Raw genomic sequence first — 22,267 nt, forward strand, 5'->3', positions numbered from 1 at the left:
TCAGTCAACCTCATAATATTCCAGCTACAAAATCTTTTCCTCCTCTGTGCTGCCATAGAAACATGTCCCTAAACCTCTTTTTTAACAGTTCATTGACTGAAATGTATGTTTCCATATAAACTGGAACGGTTTTATCTCCAGTGCCTAGAACAGTGGGATGCTAAGGCTCAATAAAAACTGTATTCAGACATTTTCTTCCATGCTTGGAATATCTTTCCCCTCCCACTTGCTTTTTTTGTGAATAACTTCTCTCTCAAGTAAATAGATGGACTTTCTGTGTATTTCCTCTAAACTTCACTCATCACTATCACCTATCCACCTGCATTATAGTGGTCTCTTTCCTTCTCTCTATCCCATCAGAAAGAAACCTCCAGGGAACGGTCACATTTATTTTATTCACTATGCCCCAAAGACCAATAAAAGATGCTTAGTAAATACAGGTTGAATTAATTAATGTGTTGAATTCATGAAAAATGAACTTGCTCATGAGGCCAATTAGCCTCATGTTCATTTTATAAACAATGAGGTCTGTCCTGTCAGCAAATTTAGAGCAGCACCAGAATCACAACTCACCAAGCCTGAGTTATAAGTGTGGAACTCGTCCCACTGAATTTGGCTAATTTCCTGTGGCAGACATTAAGGAAGAACTATTGGCATTTAGATTTTGTTTCTTTGTTTTATTTTGTTTTGTTCTATAGGGGGAAATGCTTTGGCATTAGTATCAACCATTAAAAAAAACCAGAGAAGACATAAAAGCAGAGTATCCTAAGTACCTAGGAAAAGGTAATCAAGCAAGAAAGTGAATAAAACCAATTCATCACAAAAGAACAGAAAACAGCAAGTTAATTCTAAGGCTCTCTGGGGGCTAAAAACAACACATGAATAAACGCTAGCTATGCCACAAAATATTCAACAACCATGGGCCTGAACTGTTCTTCTAACAGAAAGAATCAGGCCATTTATCACAGCAGTGTTTGCCTCAACATACCACAAGCAAAATTCTCTGTGAGGGTCCGGGGTTGAGTAGGTTTGGGCTGAATGCCTCATCTTCCTCTATGATTAACATGTATGACAGTGAAGAAACTGGTTCCACCTGTTTAATCCAGTGCTTCCCAAATTTATTTAGCTTCAAAAAACTTTGTCCTCCTCCCTTTAACACCAGTGAATACTTAGAGAAAGTAATGTTCCCCAAAACACCCTTTGGAAAATACTTGTGTATGCAGCAGGAGAGAGTGCATGAAAGGGAAAATCTGGGGGGGGGGAGCTTCAAGATGGCGTAAGAGTAAGACGCGGAGATCACCTTCCTCCCCACAGATACATCAGAAATACATCTACATGTGGAACAACTCCTACAGAACACCTATTGAACGCTGGCAGAAGACCTCAGACCTCCCAAAAGTCAAGAAACTCCCCACGTACCTGGGTAGGGCAAAAGAAAAAAGAAACAACAGAGACAAAAGAATAGGGATGGGACCTGCACCAGTGGGAGGGAGCTGTGAAGGAGGAAAGGTTTCCACACACTAGGAAGCCCCTTGACTGGCGGAGACGGGGGTCAGTGGGGGAGAAGCTTCGGAGCCACGGAGGAGAGCGCAGCCACAGGGGTGCGGAGGGCAAAGCAGAGAGATTCCCGCACAGAGGCTCGGCGCTGAGCAGCACTCACCAGCCCGAGAGGCTTGTCTGCTCACCCGCCGGAGCTGAGGCTTGGGCTTCGGAGGCCGGATCCCAGGGAGAGGACTGGGGTTGGCGGCATGAACACAGCCTGAAGGGGGCTAGTGCGCCACAACTAGCTGGGAGGGAGTCCAGGAAAAGGTCTGGACCTGCCGAAGAGGCAAGAGACTTTTTCTTGCCTCTTTGTTTCCTGGTGCGGGAGGAGAGGGGATTCAGAGCGCCGCTTAAAGGAGCTCCAGAGAAGGGCGCGAGCCACGGCTATCAGCAAAGACCCCAGAGACGGGCATGAGACGCTAAGGCTGCTGCTGCAGCCACCAAGAAGCCTGTGTGCGAGCACAGGTCACTCTCCACACCGCCCCTCCCGGAGCCTGTGCAGCCCGCCACTGCCAGGGTCCCGAGATCCAGGGACAACTTCCCCGGGAGAACGCACGGCGCGCCTCAGGCTGCTGCAACGTCACGGCTGGTGCAACGTCACGCCGGCCTCTGCCACCGCAGGCTCGCCCCGCCTCCTCCGTACCCCTCCCTCCCCCCGGCCTGAGTGAGCCAGAGCCCCCGAAGCAGCTGCTCCTTTAACCCCGTCCTGTCTGGGCGGGGAACAGACGCCCTCAGGCGACCTACACGCAAGGCGGGGCCGAATCCAAAGCTGAACCCCGGGAGCTGTGCGAACAAAGAAGAGAAAGGGAAATCTCTCCCAGCAGCCTCAGGAGCAGCGGATTTAATCTCCACAATCAACGTGGTGTACCTGCATCTGTGGAATACCTAAATAGACAACGAATCATCCCAAATTGAGGAGGTGGACTTTCGGAGCAACTATATATATATTATTTCCCTTTTTCTCTTTTTGTGAGTGTGTATGTGTATGCTTCTGTGTGTGACTTTGTCTCTATAGCTTTGCTTTTCCCATTTGTCCTGGGGTTCTGTCTGTTTCTTTTTCTTTTATTACTTAAAAAAATTTTTTTTCTTAATAATTTTTTTTATTTTAATAACTTTATTTTATTTTACTTTATTTTATTTTATCTTCTTCTTTCTTTCTTTCTTTTTTCCTCCCTTTTATTCTGAGCTGTGTAGAGGACAGGCTGTTGGTGCTCCAGCCAGGCATCAGGGCTGTGCCTCTGAGGTGGGAGAGCCAACTTCAGGACACTGGTCCACAAGAGACCTCCCAGCTCCATGTAATAACAAACGGTGAAAATCTCCCAGAGATCTCCATCTCAACACCAAGACCCAGCTCCACTCAATGACCAGCAAGCTGCAGTGCAGGACACCCTATGCCAAACAATTAGGAAGACGGGAACACGGCCCCATCCATTAGCACAGAGGCTGCCTAAAATCATAATAAGGCCACAGACACCACAAAACACACCACCAGATGTGGACCTGCCAACCAGAAAGACAAGATCCAGCCTCATCCACCAGAACACAGGCACTAGTCCCCTCCACCAGGTAGCCTACACAACCCACTGAACCAACCTTAGCCACTGGGGACAGACACCAAAAACAACGTAAACTACGAACCTGCAGCCTACGAAAAGGAGACCCTAAACACAGTAAGTTAAGCAAAATGAGAAGACAGAGAAACACACAGCAGATGAAGGAGCAAGGCAAAAACCCACCAGACATAACAAATGACGAGGAAATAGGCAGTCTACCTGTAAAAGAATTCAGAATAATGATAGTAAAGATGATCCAAATCTTGGAAGTAGAACGGAGAAAATACAAGAAACGTTTAACAAGGATCTAGAAGAACTAAAGAGCAAACAAACAGAGATGAACGACACAATCAATGAAATTAAAAATTCTCTAGAAGGGATCAATAGCAGAATAACTGAGGCAGAAGAACGGATAAGTGACCTGGAAAATGAAATAGTGGAAATAAATACTGCAGAGCAGAATAAAGCAAAAAGAATGAAAAGAATTGACGACAGTCCCAGAGACCTCTGGAACAACATTAAATGCACCAACATTCGAATTATAGGGGTCCAAGAAGAAGAGAAGAAGAAAGGGACTGAGAAAATACTTGAACAGATTATATTTGAAAACTTCCCTAATATGGGAAAGGAAGTAGTTAATCAAGTCCAGGAAGCACTGAGAGTCCCATACAGGATAAATCCAAGGAGAAACATGCCAAGACACATATTAATCAAACTATCAAAAATTAAATATTAAAAGCAGCAAGGGAAAAACAACAAGTAACACATAAGGGAATCCCCATAAGGTTAACAGCTGATCTTTCAGCAGAAACTCTGCAAGCCACAAGGGACTGGCAGGACATATTTAAAGTGATGAAAGAGAAAAACCTACAACCAAGATTACTCTACCCAGCAAGGATCTCATTCAGATTCAACGGAGAAATTAAAAGCTTTACAAACAAGCAAAAGCTAAGAGAATTCAGCACCACCAAACCAGCTTTACAACAAATGCTAAAGGAACTTCTCTAGGCAGGAAATACAAGAGAAGGAAAAGACCTACAATAATAAACCCCAAACAATTAAGAAAATGGTAATAGGAACATACATATCGATAATTACCTTAAACATAAATGGATTAAATGCTCCAACCAAAAGACATAGACTGGCTGAATGGATACAAAAACAAGACCCGTATATATGCTGTCTACAGGAGACCCACTTCAAACCTAGGGACACATACAGACTGAAAGTAAGGGGAAAGAACAAGATATTCCATGCAAATGGAAATTGAAAGAAAGCTGGAGTAGCAATTCTCATATCAGACAAAATAGACTTTAAAACAACGACTACTACAAGAGACAAAGAAGGACACTACATAATGATCAAGGGATCAATCCAAGAGGAAGATATAACAATTGTAAATATTTATGCACCCAACATAGGAGCACCTCAATACATAAGGCAAATACTAACAGCCATAAAAGGGGAAATCAACAGTAACACAATCATAGTAGGGGACTTGAACAACCCACTTTCACCAATAGACAGATCATCCAAAATGAAACTAAATAAGGAAACACAAGCTTTAAATGATACATTAAACAAGATGGACTTAATTGATACTTATAGGACATTCCACCCAAAAACAACAGAATACACTTTCTTCTCAAGTGCTCATGGAACATTCTCCAGTATAGATCATATCTTGGGTCACAAATCAAGCCTTGGTAAACTTAAGAAAATTGAAATTGTATCAAGTATCTTTTCTGACCACATGCTATGAGACTAGATATCAATTACAGGAAAAAATCTGTAAGAAATACAAACACATGGAGGCTAAACAACACACACTTAATAACCAAGAGATCACTGAAGAAATCAAAGAGGAAATCAAAAAATACCTAGAAACAAATGACAATGAAAACACAACGACCCAAAACCTATGGGATGCAGCAAAAGCAGTTCTAAGAGGGAAGTTTATAGCTATACAAGCCTACCTTAAGAAACAAGAAACATCTCAAGTAAACAACCTAACCTTACACCTAAAGCAATTAGAGAAAGAAGAACAAAAAAACCCCAAAGTTAGCATAAGGAAAGAAATCATAAAGATCAGATCAAAAATAAATTTTAAAAAAATGAAGGAAATGATAGCAAAGATCAATAAAACTAAAAGCTGGTTCCTTGAGAAGATAAACAAAATTGATAAACCATTAGCCAGACTTATCAAGAAAAAAAAGGGAGAGGACTCAAATCAATAGAATTAGAAATGAAAAAGGAGAAGTTACAAAAGACACCATGGAAATAAAAAGCATCCTAAGAGACTACTACAAGCAATTCTATGCCAATAAAATGGACAACCTGGAAGAAATGGACAAATTCTTAGAAAAGCACAAACTTCCGAGACTTAACCAGGAAGAAATAGAATATATAAACAGACCAATCACAAGCACTGAAATTGAAACTGTGATTAAAAATCTTCCAACAAACAAAAGCCCAGGACCAGATGGCTTCACAGGAGAATTCTATCAAACGTTTAGATAAGAGCTAACATCAATCCTTCTCAAACCTTTCCAAAATATAGCAGAGGGAGGAACACTCCCAACCTCATTATACGAGGCCACCATCACCCTGATACCAAACCAGACAAAGATGTCAAAAAGAAGGTAAACTATAGGCCAATATCACTGATGAATAGAGATGCAAAAATCCTCAACAAAATACTAGCAAACAGAATCCAGCAGCACATTAAAAGGATCATACACCATGATCAAGTGGGGTTTATCCCAGGAATGCAAGGATTCTTCAATATACGCAAATCAATCAACGCGATACATCATATTAACAAACTGAAGGAGAAAAAACATATGATCATCTCAATAGATGCAGAGAAAGCTTTTGACAAAATTCAACACCCATTTATGATAAAAACCCTCCAGAATGTAGGCATAGAGGGAACTTTCCTCAACATAAGAAAGGCCATATATGACAAACCCACAGCCAACATCATTCTCAATGGTGAAAAACTGAAACCATTTCCACTAAGATCAGGAACAAGACAAGGTTATCCACTCTCACCACTATTAGTCAACATAGTTTTGGAAGTTTTAGCCACAGCAATAGGAGAAGAAAAAGAAATGAATGAATCCAAATTGGAAAAGAAGAAGTAAAGCTGTCACTATCTGCAGATGACATGATACTATACATAGAGAATCCTAAAGATGCTACCAGAAAACTACTAGAGCTAATAAATGAATTTGGTAAAGTAGCAGGATACAAAATTAATGCACAGAAATCTCTTGCATTCCTATACACTAATGATGAAAAATCTGAAAGAGAAATTAAGGAAACACTCCCATTATCCACTGCAACAAAAATAATAAAATACCTCGGAATAAACCTACCTAAGGAGACAAAGGACCTATATACAGAAAATTATAAGACAGTGATGAAAGAAATTAAAGATGATACAAATAGATGGATAGATATACCATGTTCTTGGATTGGAAGAATCAACATTCTGAAAATGACCATACTACCCAAAGCAATCTACAGATTCAATGCAATCCCTATCAAACTGCCACTGGCATTTTTCACAGAACTGGAACAAAAAATTTCACAATTTGTATGGAAACACAAAAGACCCCGAATAGCCAAAGCAATCTTGAGAAAGAAAAATGGAGCTGGAGGAATCAGGCTCCTGTACTTCTGACTATACTACAAAGCTACAGTAATGAAGACAGTATGGTACTGCCACAGAAACAGAAATATAGATCAATGGAACAGGATAGAAAGCCCAGAGATAAACCCACACACATATGGTCACCTTATCTTTGATAAAAGGAGGCAAGAATATACAGTGGAGAAAAGACAGCCTCTTCAATAAGTGGTGCTGGGAAAACTGGACAGCTACATGTAAAAGAATGAAATTAGAACACTCCCTAACACCATACACAAAAATAAACTCAAAATGGATTAAAGACCTAAATGTAAGGCCAGACAAACTCTTAGAGGAAAACATAGGCAGAACACTCTATGATATAAATCACAGCAAGATCCTTTTTGACCCAGCTCCTAGAGAAATGGAAATAAAACAAAAATAAACACATGGGACCTAATGAAACTTAAAAGCTTTTGCACAGCAAAGGAAACCATAAACAAGATGAAAAGACAACACTCAGAATGGGAGAAAATATTTGCAAATGAAGCAACTGACAAAGGATTAATCTCCAAAACATACAAGCAGCTCATGCAGCTCAATATCAAAAAAAACCAACAACCCAATCCAGAAATGGGCAGAAGACCTAAACAGACATTTCTCCAAAGAACATATACAGATTGCCAACAAACACATGAAAGGATGCTCAACATCACTAATCACTTGAGAAATGCAAATCAAAACTACAGTGAGATATCATCTCACACCAGTCAGAATGGCCATCATCAAAATATCTACAAACAATAAATGCTGGAGAGGGTGTGGAGAAAAGGGAACACTCTTGCACTGTTGGTGGGAATGTATATTGATACAGCCACTATGGAGAACAGTATGGAGGTTCCTTTAAAAACTAAAAACAGAACTACCATACGACCCAGCAATCCCACTACTGGGCATATATCCTGAGAAAACCATAATTCAAAAACTGTCGGGCTTCCCTGGTGGCGCAGTGGTTGAGAATCTGCCTGCCAGTGCAGGGGACACGGGTTCGAGCCCTGGTCTGGGAAGATCCCGCGTGCCGCGGAGCGGCTGGGCCCGTGAGCCACAATTGCTGAGCCTGCGCGTCTGGAGCCTGTGCTCCGCAACAAGAGAGGCCGCGATGGTGAGAGGCCTGCGCACCGCGATGAAGGGTGGCCCCCGCTTGCCGCAACTGGAGAAAGCCCTCGCACAGAAATGAAGACCCAACACAGCCATAAAAATAAATAAAAAATAAATAAATTAAAAACAAAACAAAAACTTGCTTCCTTTTTAAAAAAAAAAAAAAAAAAACAAAACTGTCATGTACCAAAATGTTCATTGCAGCTCTGTTTACAATAGCCAGGACATGAAAGCAACCTAAGTGCCCATCAACAGATGAATGGATAAAGAAGATGTGGCACATATATACAATGGAATACTACTCAGCCATAAAAAGGAATGAAACTGAGTTATTTGTAGTGAGGTGGATGGACCTAGAGACTGTCATACAGAGCGAAGTATGTCAGAAAGAGAAAAACAAATACCGTATGCTAACACATACATATGGAATCTAAAAAAAAAAAAAAAAAGGTCAGAAGAACCTAGGGGCAAGATGGGAATAAAGATGCAGACCTACTAGAGAATGGACTTGAGGATACAGGGAGGGGGAAAGGTAAGCTGGGACAAAGTGAGAGAGTGGCATGGACATATATAGACTACCAAACTTAAAATAGATAGCTAGTGGGAAGCAGCTGCATAGCACAGAGAGATCAGCTCGGTGCTTTGTGACCACTTAGAGAGGTGGGATACGGAGGGTGGGAGGGAGGGAGATGCAAGAGGGAAGAGATATGGGGACATATGTATATGTATAATTGATTCACTTTGTTGTAAAGCAGAAACTGACACACCATTGTAAAGCAATTATACTCTAATAAACATGTTAAAAAAAAAAAAAGAGAGAGGAAAAATCTGTCCCAAGAGCGGATACATACTCACACGTCTCTAACCACATGTAAATGTAAAGCTTTTCTAAAGAGCACTCTCTCATTACTGCTTTCAGTTCTGCTACTCGAGATATCTCTGTGTATCCTAAAATCAAGACAAGTTAGACCATAAGGAGGACTGTAGGAGATGACTGTCTTCCCCACAAATGAAATAAAACTAGTTTGATATGAAATGAGAAATCCCAGTAGCTTTATAATACAGTTTCCATTGTCAATCACACCTCTTAATGGATGCATAGCCCCCAGCAACCTCCTAGTCCGTTTTTTGGATGCTTAGTACAAAATATGCTGAGAATTTCTTTTTCTCCCTTGCTGCTCTAACTCGGTATGGCATTGTCTATTTCAAACACATGTCTAAGGACATTTCTAGGGATTTAGAGGTAGGAGATACAGAACGGCCCACAGGAAAAGTGACAGTCATCAAGTCCTCAAGACACGAGCTTCGCAGGTAGCAGGCAGTTTCTCATAATTGAGCTGCATCTTTAAAAAACTTCGTGTCATGGACTGAATATGTGTTCCCCCCAAAACTCATATGTTGAGCCCTAGCCCCCAGTGTGGTGGTATTAGGAAGTGGGGCCTTTGGGAGGTGGTTAGGATTAGATGAAATCATGAAAGGAACCCTCAGGAATTCACGAATGGGATTAGTGTGCTAATAAGAGTCACGAGAGAGCTTACTTCCGCTCTGCTCTCTGTCACGTGAGGATATAAGGAGAAAAGGGCAGTCTGCAACCCAGAGGCAGGTCCTCACCAGAACCCAACCAAGCTTCCACCCTCATCTGGGACTTCCAGCCTCCAGAACTGTGAGAAATAATTTTCTGTTGTTCATAAACCATCCAGTCTATGGTATTTTTGTTATAGCAGCCTGAATAGACTTAGTAGCATGATCCAAAAATGTATTAATGTGAAAAAAATGATTTAAAGAGCATATCATTGTGAAATGAGTTTAGCATTTTCCGAGAAGTTTTAAATTTACAGAGAATCTGTAACAGAGTTGCTTTAAGTGGTAAGCTTTCTTGGGAATTTTGGCAAGGTGTGCTCAATATTTATTAAGCATTTTCAATATGACAAAATACATTAGAGATGCAAAAATGCAAGGGGCTGCCCTATGGAAGTTCACAGAAATGGTGGAAATGAACCTGTATGTTAAATAATTGAAATACTGTGTAATACATCTTCTAATCAGATAAGATCACACAGATTAGCATGATGAGAGGAAGTGATTAGCCAGGCTTAGAAGAGTAAGGGAAGGCTATGTAACAGAGAAGATGCTGGAGTGACCTGTTGCAGGATTAATAGAAGTGTGTTAGATGAGAGGCATTCTGAGGAAGTGAAATCACATAAGATACTTGAAACAGTCTGGTCCATTCAAGACACTGTGAGGCAATGAGTGTTGGAGGTTATCAAGAGGCTGGCAGGGGAGAGGCCGAAGCAAGGAAGTGACATGGGTCTGCCCACTCTCCCCTAGGATGTAATAACAACTTTAACCATTTTTAAGTTATTTCACATCTGTCAACCAAGACTATTTTCTTCCTCATTTAAAAGATAAATTAAATGCCATAAAAAGAATTTAACTTCACAGAGTTTTTATAACAGTAAGCTATGACCAAAACTCAACTCTTTACCCTACACTCCTTTCTACTGGACAACAGGAGCTTCTGAGTGAAACCAGAATTGATTTCCACCAAAAAAAAAAAAAAAAAAATTAACTTTTCTGGCACAAAATGGCAAATGGTTGTTTGAAGGAAGAACAAAGTCCTTATCAACTCAGAGCAAGAAAGCAACAGGCCCAAAACTCCACATACCTTTCCTTCAAGCCGTGAACCCCTGTCCTGGTGTTCCAACCTGAGCTGATGGAGGCCCTCCTGCAATACCACTATGTCAGTCTCACAAAAGAGAGACAGTTGTCAGTGGATCCATTAAGCTTCTTTGGCTGCAAGCAAAATAAATAGAATTTGGTTATCTTAAGGCAGAAAGGAACTTATTTGAGAGACCTGGGACGGCTCACGGAAGTGAAGGAAAGCGAACACGACATACTTCTAAGAGGGCACAGCTAGAGCACCTTCAGGAATCATAATGTACTACAAGAACTCTGGTCAGTCTCCTCCTGAAACCCTCATCAAGATGGAAGAACTGCAACTATTTTTGGTCTTTCTCATTCCCCTTAAGATTCAAAATCCAGGGACAGAGGATCTGATCTCACTAGCTTGCATCCCTAGTCTACCCTTTAGCCAAGGGAAGGCAGGGCACCCAAATAAATACTGTATGATGAGGGAGAGAGAGTTTTCCTAAGCAAAATCAGGATGCTGATACCAACATAAGAGAGAGGAGACACTGAGCCAACAAAATCAATCAAGGCCACCATAATCCTTTATCATTTCTCTGCAAATGCTATCACACATCTGGCAATTTATAAATAGTCATCTCACTTATTCACTGAAATCTACACCCTGTATCCACATAAATAGGATGAGATGGAAGAGGTATTACAAGGGAGGGAGGCATGAGAGTAGAGAAGTTAAGAGCAAGATCCAGGGATGCAAATTATGGGATCCAGTCTCAGTTCCACCATTTACTACTGGTGAGAATTCAGCCACGTTTCTTAAATTCTCTGTGCCTCAGTTTTCTCAGCTATAAAAATGGGATGATAATATTAGAGCTATTGGCAGAAAATACGAGCTAAAGCATGTGAGGCATTTAGTGCTATGCTGGCATCCTATAAGCACTCAGTAAACATTAGTTATTATCATTTCACTGTCTGGCACTGTGACATCTATAGATATTTTCCTCCCCCTTTTAAAAGTTCTTGTTTTGATTCTTGTTTTCTCTAGATCCTCTTACATACCATCATAATGTCACAATGTCGTAAGAAATTCAGAGTGAGAAGCATCTTTGTTTTTCTTTACCACCTTGTTTCTCTCCTACCTGAAAAGAATAGTCAAGACACCATTTACATTTCAAACTAACATTCTGTGGCAATTGTTCAGCATGGGCAGCATTCAAAATATACCTCCAGTGATTTTTTTTTCTGAGAGGTATACAACTAAGGTTAATAGAGGTGCCATTTTCAAAATACATCTGCCCTGGGCCACAAAAAAGGATTATTTTAAGAGGGCACAGGGCATAGGACACACCCTGATATGAAAAGGCCTAGAAACTAAAATTAATTTTACAAGCTCCCACTCATAACAATTTTCATTGACTCTGATTTTTCTATCTAAATTACTTTTTTCCCCTTGTTCAGGGAGGTCTAAAAAAAAAATGAGTAGGAAGAAGAAAAATCCTTTCATTTGCAAACCATTGCAGACACCACCTGCACATTTTCAGCATTTAAAAGTAAATGACTTTGTCCTTTTGTTGTTCTTTTTTTCTGTTTTTCTCTGCAGAGTTGAGTGACAGCAGTATCAGTACAAAAATAAAATACATATTTCCCCTCATCAAGTCTCACTGCTTTTTAAATTACCTTGGATAGTCTTCATTTGTAAATACCCTATCTATGAGAACAGATGCCTTGAAATTTGCTAAAGAAAAGGGTAGCTTTCTCTGCTTTTTAATCAAAAAAACATATCTTCAACATAAATAAAACAGAGGAAGATTTCTGATTTTTGAAAAACTTTATGGCCCTAAAATGCTTATTTTTTAACTTGTTCAAACTTTAAGATAGAGGATAAAGTTCAAAATTAGACTAGACAGTTTTTTGGTTTTGTTTCAGTTACATTCCTGGGATAGACATTTGAAATAAACTTCAAGCTAACAAATTGTTGCTCAAAATATTCTCAGAACTATTTCAAAGTCCAAGATTATGTCTTTATTCTCTTAACAATTGTTTAAGAGTTTACCTCCATTAAATCATTCGAATTATTATTCAAAAGCAGCTACATGCTTTTGACTCTTAAGTGGCTCTGATGGCTTAGTATTTTAATGCATAATTTTGCTTTTAAAGTTCTTTAAATTGGCTTAATGCTATTTACATATTACATAATTCAAAGACTAACAAACCAAGATATTAGAGAAGGAATTTTTCAGTTCTATCATTTCATAATTAAGACTGCAGTACTCACATAAGAGAGCTCTAGATAATCTAGACATCTCTAGAAATAGGCTAGTTGCCCCATCTTATAGGAAAAAGGAAACAAAAAGCTGACAAAATTTTAGATATCATAAGATGACATGATGTCTTGCTTGGTGCCACTTTTGCCCCTATTCCCTAACCTTCTTCAATTAAGCTTATAATTTAAGAGATAGAGTAATGGAAAAGTTTAACAGGGTGTCTCTGATTGTAGATCCTCTTGATGTCTCACAAAAAAAAAATTCTCATAAATATTCACACATAATAACAATTTTTTTAAAAAGCTTAAAGTAAAGATGAACAAATATGTTATTTCCAAAATCTGGGAGGATTCCCACAATACTATGGCTTATGAAACTGGACAAAGAAAAAAAAATGCTTTAGTTCATCAGACAGAGCAACCCAGATAACAGAGAGGAAGAGATTTTATTCCTTTTCCACTCTGGTCTGATGCCTGAAAGACCCAGGATCTGGACAATAGGAAAAGAGGGTGGGCATTCAGCTACTAAAAGAGATGGACAGGACACTGCCTGTTTCTACCCTCTCCTTACTGGACCACTGGATTTCTGCTATTGGCCAGCATCCACCTGCCCCCTTTACAATTTCAGGAGAATTCCCCCTATTGTGGGTTGTATTCATTTCCTAGGACTCCAATAACAAATTAAAACAAACCACGTGGCTTAGAACAACAGAAATTTATTCGCTTACAGTTCTGGAGTCTGGAAGTCTGAAAACAAGGCATAGGGAAGTCCATGCTCTCCCTGAAGGCTCTAGAGGAGGGTCCTTCCTTACCTCTTCCTAGCTTCTAGTGGTTGCCCGCAACCCTTGATGTGACTTAGCTTGCAGCTACATCACTCCAATCTCTGCCTCTATTGTCACATGGTGTTTTCCCTGTGTAGCTGTGTCCAAATTTCCCTCGTCTCATAAGGACACTAGTCCTTGGATTAGGGGCCCACCCTAATCCAGTACGGCCTCATGTTAACTGGATTACACCAGACCCTATTTCCAAATAAGGTCACCTTCACAAATTCTAAGGGTTAGGACTTGAACATATCTTTTGAGGGGACACAATTCAACCTACAACGTGTGTATTTTGGTGCGAGGCAGTGCCCTGTGGCCCTGTACTGCAGAAGGAGTCAGACTGTCCCACTTTCCACCCAGGCACATGACCTGATGGATCTCAGCCCACTGGATGCTCCCAGCCCCTATATTAAAGTTTGACCAAGTGACACAAAGGTGAAAGACATTTAAATTTCATGCCCAAATGCAGCAGTGATGCCCATCTAGTAACCCAATAATTGTACAATTCTCTAATTTTTTCCAAAATATCAAATCCCTCTGGCTTATGCGACCCAGAATCAGTTTGTCATTTGGGAAGAACAACTCTCAAAAATATAAATAGGAGACATAGAAAGAAGAAAGGCACAGATATATCTCCCATAGAAGGTGTAGTCTCTGCAAGAAAAGAATGTGGTCAAAGAAAGGCTAAGAAAGGAAGATCTTGATAGAAGTACTTACTGAAGTATGTATATGGAATCAGTTCGAAATGTTCAGGTTCTAGGCAGTAGGGTTTAAGAATCCCTGTATTTTGGATTTTGGAATGAACACACACACACTACTATATATAGGATAGATAACCAATAAGGACCTACTGTATAGTACAGGGAACTCTACCCAATATTCTGTGATAACTTATATGAGAAAAGAATCTAAAAAAGAATGAATATATGTATATGTATAACTGAATCACTTTGCTGTACACCTGAAACTAACACAACATTGTAAATCAACTATACTCCAATAAAATTAAAATATTAAAAACAAAATCCCTGTATTTAAATCTATAAAGCATTGGAAAGAGAGCTACTTTCTTATGGTTGATTTGACACAGAATTTAACAAGCAGGGAAGAACCATGAGAAATGTACACAACCCTCTGCTGGTAAACATTGAATCTGGATAAGTATCTCCTGACTGGGGGATAGAGAGATAGACAGAGATGTGTCCTCAAAGAATGATGATATATGCAGAACATTAAGAAGAAAAATCGCACTGAAGAATCATAAGACCATGACTCTGAAAGGGATCTACTAGTAGAAACAAAGGAAAAACATTATAAATGCTACAGCACTCCTCAATAGGATGCCAGAATATATAATCTGTGTAAAATAAGAGCAGAAAATCAAATGTAAAGTAGACTGAGAAGAAAAAAACAGCATAATGCTACGAAAATATAATGGAATGAAATAAATCAATAAAATTTAAATTTAAGATTTTAATAATCCATGGATTAAAGACTATGTATTAAAGAATAGAGTTGACAATATTGTGAAAATTGGGCATGGAGGTATGTTAGGTTTAGTTTGGTTTGGTTTGATTTTCCATCAAGACAAAGGTAAACACCTACCAGACTAAAATGCAAAAGCAAAATACCGAGTAGAGTTGGCTCCTACTCCTAAATTCCACATTTATCATGCATCTCTTAACAGAGGTGTCTTCTACAATTAAAGTAAGAATCAAGTGAGGAAAAAAATTCCTTTGTTTCTTGAAACACTACAAACTGTATTATAAACTGACAATCGGTTTGCCATATTTATCTGATACTTTGAAAGAATAGCGTAGGGTTTTAGATCTACATCTTTGAACAAGTCAATTTGGAAAGATGAGCCTAACTGAACACGTATTTGAATGGAAATGGATAAACTAAACCTCAACATGCTGTGAAAAGATAGTATACAGTAAAGCCTCATAGAAACATCTTCTTATACCCTTTCCTCCTAGTCTCAACCTGTTCTATAAAATAGAAGCTTTCATCAAAATTTCAGCTTTCTCTAGGAAGAGCTGGATAAAAAAAGCTTCCACACTTCTCTTCACCCCTTATTGGATTCTCTCCACAGGAACAAAGGCTATAAATGGTTGGGGAGTTTGGTGACAGTCTGACATGCATACATTTACTTTCTTATACTGAAATTCTCAACTAAGGGTGATTTTGGCTGCCAGGGAAGATTTGGCAACATTTTGGCTGCCAAGGGAGATTTGGGAACATCTGGAGACATTTTTCATTTCCACGACTTTGGATGGGGGTTGGGGGGAGATACCACTTGCATCTGGTGGATCAAGGCCAGGGATGTTGCTAAGCACCCCACAACACACAGGACAGCCTCCTACAACAAAGAATCATCCAGCTTAAAATGTCCATGGTGCAGGGTTGCTGCACCAGATGGAGATCGCTGCTTCTTCACGGTCCTGTCTCATGTTCTTCCTTCGTCTTGCCTATTTCTACTTCCCATCTCATGAAATGAGAAAATCAAGGAGGATCTACTTAAATTTTCCACCTTCACCTGGGTTGGTGAGCTGTATCTGCATGAGAACCAGGAGGCCCTGTTTGTTCATGAGGTACCAATATGGCTTTGTAAGTGGCAGTTTGAATCTCACAGAAGATGAGCAGGCAGATTGGCCACTATATATGCTGTGATAGGATCACTCTAACAGAATATTTGATCCGCCAGTACCTCTTCTTCTAATCATGGGAAAGACTCAGAGAGAGATGGGTTTGGAGGGTGGGATCAAGATTTCTGTCAAGTGTGAGATACTTGTTAGATCTCTAAATGCAAATGCCAAGGAGGCAATTGGACATATGAGTTTGGGACTCTGGGAGAGATGGAATTGGAGATGTAAATTTGGAAATTATCAGTGATAGTTATTTGAAACCATGTAACTGGGTGGATTCTTTAGGAAATCAGGATAGATTAAAAACAGAGGACTGAGAACTTAACATTCCAGTATATCAATATTCGGAGGTCAGAAAAAGGGAGAAGAATCAGCAAGAAAACTGAGAACCAGAGGCTGCACAAGTTAAGGAAGCTCTCTTCTGAGAGAAGAATGAGACAGACATCCAGAGAAAGGAAAGAACTGAAGGAACCCTTGAGAGATGGAGAAAAAGATCTCAGTTCTTGTCTAGACGGACGTTAATTATTTTCCCTGTCCAACGTCCAGCCCTAAATCTTAGTTTAGGCTCCCCAGAAGCAGAGCCTGAGAAGGAGTTATTTATTAAGGCTATACTCTCAGGAAAAAGGGAGTGAGGGAAGAGTGATGGGAAGGGGGGAAAGCTAATCAAGGTTGTGCTCTCCCCTAGAACTTTGAAACATGACGCGCATTATGAACTTATTCCCTCCTTGAGAAAAGAGGCAGCCTTTTGTGCCCTTGAATCAAACAGTCACAAGATGCAAGCTGCTGAAGAAAGGGGTGATTTACTTTCCGGATGAGCTGCTTCTTTTGGTGAAGGCAATTAACTGGAGAAGAGGGAAGCTCTGAGCTGTTAGCAGCCAACAGTCACAGCAGCTCAGGGATGGATGCCCCGACTTGGTAAATGGATCTGGGAGGAGCACCAACAAGCACCAACAGCACCTACTGCATTTCTTCTGTTAATAAACCTCATTGTTCTCTCAGGGAAGCACTCTTCCTTTACTCTCAGCTTGTTCTGGTGGGGTTGACTCTACTCTTCCCACCCCAACTCCAGTGATCAATAGACATGAGCGAGGCTTCCAACTAACAGGGTCGTAATTATGGGTTTAGCCACCAGCTCATGACCCAGTTTGAAACGGTGAGGGCCAGACCCAGAATTTTTGTAAGAACTCTTAGGAGAGGGAATATCTCTTCACTAGGGTTGCTAAGATCTGAGGATGTAAGGCGAAGTTGCAACTTTATCACCAGAAGGAAGGAGCCTACCTAAGAATGAAGCCAAATGAGAGGAAAGCTCTGTTTAGGGACAGAGACAAACTCCTGACCTTGTCTGTGCACCTGGATACAAACATACTGATTCATCCATGCTTTTTAGGTTTGTGACACAATCCCTCTTTTGCTTTGGCCAGCCTGAGTTGAGTGTCTGTCTCTTCTACTCACCTGGAGGTCTAGCTATACTGCCTAAAACTGACTTCTCTGTGATTCCCCTCTATTATTTACAGTAAGTCCTCAAGCAAATTTGAATAGCTCTCTTTTCTTTGCAACCAAACATGCACTGACACATATAATATACACAGATTAACAGTTCAAAGATTATAATACAATTAAGTGAACAACCTCAAAATAGCACCAAACATACTTCGATCTTTCCTAGATGACTTAGAAGGCCCTTCAGAATAATCCAGTGTCTTTGGGTTATGTTTTCTAAGGTACCTTGAGGATTCTTTTAAACTCTAAACTCTAAACTTTAACCTGACTTTTTTTAAGTGCTTTCCAGTCATTTCATTGTTTTTTGAATCTTCTTACGTTGTTTCTTACATTACAAATATCATTATATTTTCCATTTGGAATAAATATTAAAGGGAGAAAAACAGATTTTTACTGGCATTTTTCCAGACTAAAACAAAAAAACTATCCCTTGATCCACTGCTGTGTGAAAAGCCAATATTAGGACTAGAGGTTGTGTTCTACTTTGGTTATCTATGTTCTTTTGTCCAATTTAACTTATATAAAATGCTCTAAGAAATCAGTTATTTCTACTATAACTGTTATAAAATGCTAGTTAGAAGTCACTTATTTCCTCTACTTAACCCATTGTTCACAAAACATTTATCAAAATTTTGCTAATATACACTGATCCAGCACAAATCTAGGGAGAAAATATATCACAACTGACCTTGTGGAAATCTGACAGTTTCATTTAAGCCCTTATTCATATCTGTGCATGTGTCCTTCTACATTATGGTTTCAACATACTGAGGTTGTTCTTTGACCGCGAAATGGCCTTGTTCATTCATGTTGATTTCAACCCCGTACAGTTATAGCAAAGGCTGAATACTGAGTCCCCTGCCCAAGCGTCCTCTCTCATACATGTTCATAGCTGTCTGACTAGGCATTAAGCTATTGCTGGAACCACACAAGTTTAACTTTTTAAAGAGAGATCAATGAGAGCAAATAGGTCATAAAGAATCTTAACAGATATTTAGTGCAAAATAATAATTAATAATAATAATATCATGCATCCAAATAAATGTTATGAATGCAATTAGAAAGATTATGCATGATGAGATAAAAAGGCTACTGGGAAAAATGTGATGATGGATAGATTTTTGTGCCTGTTTGTTTTTTATTAATATGACATCACTCAGTTACAACAGTCCTTTTCTCTCTGCATTTTGTAGCCAGAGGAGAACCTTCAGAAGAGATGAATTTTCTTTGATTCCACCTCCCCACAATCCTCTGAGCTCCTCTGGGAGCAATGTCAATTATACCATCGTCAATGCAAATGGCATTTTAAAGAGTTAGTACAGCAGGCAGAGAATGCTAATGCTGCTCAGAAGTGCCAATGTGCACTGCAGACTTTCCCCTGAAGTCTGCAGCCCATCACATACCTTTATTCATTCAGATCTAATCCTATCAACTGAGAGGACAAGCCACTGGCTTGCTCTCTGCCTTTGTCACTCAAACTTACCCATTAAAAACAATCCATTTTCTAAAGTCGGACGGTGTGGAAATCAGGTTTGGCAGCCAAAAGATAAACTCCTATATACAGAGAATGATAATGAGGAGCCTGCTGGCTTTCTTGCTTGATGGGTTATTCTTATTAAGATAAAATGCGTTCCAGAAGCGACTCAGAAACATGGAAATAAGCTAGTTCATAAAAAGTTATGGGAGCTTAGGCTTTCAAATTAAGGAAACAAATATGATGAACATGAACTCAAACTCAGTAGAAAAGTGTCATCACTAGAAAGTCCTTCTTCTATTGTGTTTTCTAATATTGCAGTATTATAAAGAAAAATCTCCTTCCATTATCACGAGAATTTAGATGGCTTGATAATTGAATCATCTCTACTAAGCTTTTATGTAATGACTGCTTCATTTGTGGTAACAAATAAAGCCTATAAATAAATAATTACCTTACTTTGATGGAGCATCTACCATGTACAAGGCACTGTGCTAGGCATGGTAAAGGGCATAAGAAAGTGTAAGATGAAAGACACAGGTGTTACCCAAAGAAATAATGTTGTATTAGAGAAAACAATAACCAGAATGCAAGAAAAGATATAAAGCTGTGGAATGTCATACAAAGCAAATGTGTGTATATAGCAATCCTATAGAAACTCAAAAAGCAATAAAGACATGGGAGTAGCCCATACCGGGTCTGATTAAGATCAGGTGATGGACCTTAAGTCTTAGGATATTTATTTTATTCTCTAGGCAGTGAAGATCTAAAGAATCTTTGAGCAGAGAGGTGACATGGTGAAGCATCAAAGGAAGATAATACTGTTAGTAGTATACATATTGGACTAGAAAGAGAGTTTACCAACTGATGGTATATGAAATGATTTTAGGTGGTACCTGAACATGGAATTAAGTAATATTGAATTACACAGTGAAAAATATATTCTACTTTAATTTTCATTTTCAGAAGACTTGAAGGAGTTTTTGGTTTGGTACTAATATGACTTTAACAGCTCTATAACACTTTGTTAATATCCCTTTTAACAAAGAGAGAAAGCAACCACATCCACTTCAAATTCAATAAAATTTTTTTCCATTCAATCTGCATTTACTTTTATATTTACCATCTATTTATGGCAAATGGCACTCTTTTCCTATTTATATAAATAAATAGAAATAACACTATAAAGCTTCCATTGCAAATAAAATAAAAATTAGTTAATTTAAGGGGAAATTAAGTATATAATAGTACATGTGTTATGCATATATAGCAAAAATCAAGAAATGGAATGCAACTGAGTTAAGTTTGGAAAACACAGACCTAGGCTAGGAGCCACTAAACATTTTCTTAAAGAAATACTTGTACATGTGCAAAAAAAGTTTGTTCCAATATGTTCACTACAGCCTTGTTATAATACAGAAAAACTGAAAAAAAACTAAATATTCCTAAATGGAGAAGAAGTTAAATAAAATATGGTACCACTATTTTAGATTACTTTGCAGCTGTTCAAAGAACAGGAAAGAACTATAATACATGTATTTATGTGGAAAGATCACCAAGTCTAAAAAAATAAAGCAAACAAAACAACATAAAGTCATGTGTTTGATACAATCCCAATTATTTTTTGAAATATGTAAGTAAGTGCATGTAAATGCACAGAAGAAGAACTGGAAAAATAATCATGATAGTTAATATTGTTTAGCTCGGGGGAAGTGAATGTGGAATCCAAAGGTGGGGGTGGGGGGAAGATAGCCACATCTTCTTTAATTTATTGCTGGATTGTTTGAATTTAAATTCATGTATTTTTGAATTATTGTTGTAATTTTTTAAATACTTAAGAGAACAAGGGAGACCTTCAGGTTAAATTTCCATTTATTTAACTCCCTCCCAAAACTACACTAAAACATCAGAAAAAAACTTTCTAAAGGGCACAAACCACAAGGACAAAGAAAAAAGGAACAACTGCAGCACAGTTTTGAAAGCTGGATGAATGGGAAAGAATCTAAAGAAAGCTCAGTCCTAAACCATCAGTGGAAGAAGCCCGGAAGAAACCCAATATGCTTTGCAGAATCTACAAAGGCTCCAGAATTGGCAACATTAGGTCCTCTGGGAATGGATGTGGAAGTGAAATTAAAAACAAGAGGACAGTTGGAAAGACGGTTAAAGAAGCACTTGGAGAAATCCGAAATTCAGTTACATCCCTATCCCTTCCCTGTTTCATACAGTCTGTGCATCATCTCTGCCCCAACAGGATAAAAGGGGCTTATCCTCTACAGGAAATAAGATAGGTTTACTCTCTACATGGAGAGCAAAAGGCATAGATAATTAAGGGTGAAGATAATAGATGGAAAAGGAGGGATTCTCCATCAGGAGTTGCCTCAATGAAAGGGCCCACTGAGATCAAACTACAATGGAGCCCACAGTCCAGAAGCCCCACACATGCGCTCAGGAGCTTCCTGTCAGCTGTGTATTGCCCCAGTCTTGAAGGATCCCCAACATCAGAAAAAAAAGACTGAAACATGTAAGGTAGGGTTTGAAAGAAATAAAAGCAACTTGGAGGACGCAGTCTTTGCAAGGAGAATAAAACTTTAAACAAACTATCCTTGCTTTACTCAAAAGATAAGAAAAGCTATAATATATATGAAATAAGAACATGGTACTATTAAAAGAAGAAGGAGGAGGAAAAGAAGTGGGAGGGGAGGAGGTGAGGGAGAAAGAAAAGAAAGAACAAAAAAAGAGCTACTGGGGGAAAAAGAGTTCTGGGAAAAACAGAACATAGTACATATACATACATGTGTGTTTATATACAAGGGTGTGTGTGTGCATGTAACTCAACGGAATAGATAAAAGAAGGTGAGGAAATCTCCCAGAAATTGAACAAGACTTCAGAGAATAGTGCCTGTATTTATTATATTCATGTGCTTTTTTTCCCAGAGTGGTTTGCTCGGAGCTTAACACAGTATACCTCATTGGCCCATTTGCTTATCTTGATCTTTCAATTTCCCAGTTTCTTCTAACACTTACGTTC

General features: G+C 39.1%; 1 long non-coding RNA gene across 1 annotated transcript in view; it reads right to left on the reverse strand.

The window, feature by feature from the left end:
- LOC132363905 (uncharacterized) overlaps positions 1-22,267 on the reverse strand; it is a 188,728-nt gene that overhangs the window by 53,716 nt on the left and 112,745 nt on the right. The window contains exon 4 of the long non-coding RNA XR_009502673.1: positions 10,553-10,680. This is a non-coding gene — a long non-coding RNA (uncharacterized LOC132363905). The remainder of the gene's footprint in view (positions 1-10,552; positions 10,681-22,267) is intronic.

The sequence above is a fragment of the Balaenoptera ricei genome, chromosome 3 (assembly GCF_028023285.1).
Source record: "Balaenoptera ricei isolate mBalRic1 chromosome 3, mBalRic1.hap2, whole genome shotgun sequence".
Taxonomy (NCBI): Eukaryota; Metazoa; Chordata; class Mammalia; order Artiodactyla; family Balaenopteridae; genus Balaenoptera; species Balaenoptera ricei.